This window comes from Ictidomys tridecemlineatus, chromosome 3, assembly GCF_052094955.1.
Source record: "Ictidomys tridecemlineatus isolate mIctTri1 chromosome 3, mIctTri1.hap1, whole genome shotgun sequence".
Taxonomy (NCBI): domain Eukaryota; kingdom Metazoa; phylum Chordata; class Mammalia; order Rodentia; family Sciuridae; genus Ictidomys; species Ictidomys tridecemlineatus.
The window spans coordinates 7,322,707-7,324,850 of NC_135479.1; positions in this window are offsets into that span (position 1 = coordinate 7,322,707).

Sequence of the window (2,144 nt, forward strand, 5' to 3'; positions counted from 1 at the left end):
CGTAAGAAAAGGGTTGAATGCTCTACAGAAATGATGAGGCACAGTCATTTAGGAAGGGGTAGTGACTCACGCCATCACAAAGGTAAAGCAGAGACTTGGCACAAAAAGAAGTAGAGGCAGGATGGTGGAGCCTTGGCCCTGGAGAGCCTGCACCTCCTGCCCTGTGGAGCAGGAGCGGAAGCCTCCTAGTCTTTGGCAGCATCTTTAGGGGAAATGCAGGGCTTGGGGAAGACAGGAAGGTGAAAGGAAGAGGCAAGGAATGGGGTTCTGTCCTGGCACTCAGGACAGAGCAGCCTTGGATGGCACGGGTTGGGGACAAGCAGGGCACGGGAAATGGGCATCCAGGGAAGCTTTTGGCTGGCTCAGTTTATAGGAATCCTAGGAAGTTCATCTTACGTAGGGTAGAACACACGTCCTGTGTTCACCAGAGCCCTAGATGATGGAGGAGCTGGCCTGGGCAGACCCCGGCAGGGCGGACGGAAGCCCAGAGCTCATTTACGCAGGGGTCTGAGTGCGCAATGGGAAAGAGAAACTTGAAGAGGCCACTGTCCTACAGCGGCCAGGGCAAAGGAGGGGGAGAAGTTCAGGTGCCGAAGGAGGGGAGGGCCAGGCTCAGAGGGGTCGGTGAGGACACAGAGAGCGTGCTTGGAACTGGGGACGGCAGGGCCCTGGGGCCAAGAAGGAGGTGGGCGCTAAGCAGCTTCTGGACCAAGACAGAGGAAGGTGCTCTCTGCCCCACTCTTCAGATCCCAGAGTCCTTCTGGGTGGAGCTTTTAGCCAGAGAAAAGTCAGAGGCAGGGGAGGCGGGTGACCGCACAGCACTGAGCTGATGCCCAGACAGCTTCAGGCAAGCCTGGAAGGAGCAGCTGAGGCTTTTATCTGCAAGGTCATGAGAGAGCAGCCTGCAGGTGTGCACTTGCCAAATCCAAAGGTCTAAGAACGCCCGGACGACTTGCCTTCATTTGCTTCTAGAGCAAGAATTAGCGGACTTCTTTGGTAAAGAGCCATAGAGTTAATCTTGAAAATCTGCAGGCCGTGAGGTCTTTGTCAAAACTACTGAGCTCTGTGCAAGTTCCCACAAAAGTAACAATGTGACATGCAAACAAATTAGTGTGGGTGTGTTTCAATAAAACTTTATGAGAACAGCCAGCTGATCAGATTTGGCTCACAGGCGATGTCTTGCCAATCCCTGCTCTACTTCCATTGTCTTGGGAAGTAATTGCAGAATTGTTTGAAAATTCCAAGTTGTCATTGAGGAATACATTTTAATAATAATGGCCACTGTTGCTGAGTGTTTATTAGAGACCAGACTCTCTGGGTATTATCTCATTTAATCTTTTGGGTTTTTTAAAATTTTTATTGTTGTTTACAACATGGGAAGGCAGGGACTTTTATCCGTCTTGTCCTATGTCTGTTGACATGAAGATAGATCTCTCTGGCATGACAATTGCAGCTCTCGTTCACCTTTTAAAAAATAACTCCATCTTATCCCAAGCACTGGTGAACACCAGTGTACACCGGTGTTGGAACAGAAACAGAATAATATTTTATATGCATTGATTTCTTTTTCTTACAAATCCTGTAGCATAAAGCTTTATAAAGAGTCCTTTTCAGAAACCAAGTAAGTGGGCCTTCCTCATTCAGAGCTTAACGAGGAATGTGCATATGGTGCATAATTAATGAGAAAGAGCCTCGTGCCTAAAATTCAAGCTGCCTCTTGACTTACTCGGCTTGCGAAGCCTCACTTCGGAGGAGCTGAACTGATGTACGTGGTTGTATAGTCAAACATCAGGTTAATTTTTAGGGATTAATGAGTGTTTGCTATAAATCCAGATATCAGTAAACACACATTTGAGGTGTAAATAGCTTAATTTGAAAGGTCAGTAGAAGGAGAGACATAATAATGAAATCAAAAGGCAGTTCACTCCTGATGTATACTTTCTCTCATTGTTTTGCTGACTTTGAACGGGGATGGGGCACAGAGCCAGGTGGGCAAAAACTCCTGCCTTCAAGAAGCCTGTAATCCAGCAAGGGAAGAGGGGCAGGAAGTAGTCAGGAAACAGAATCTCTGTACAGTGTGTCGGAGGGAGGGAAAGGTAGGAAAGCACAGGTGCGTGTGTGTGTGAGTGGGCACACAGGCATGC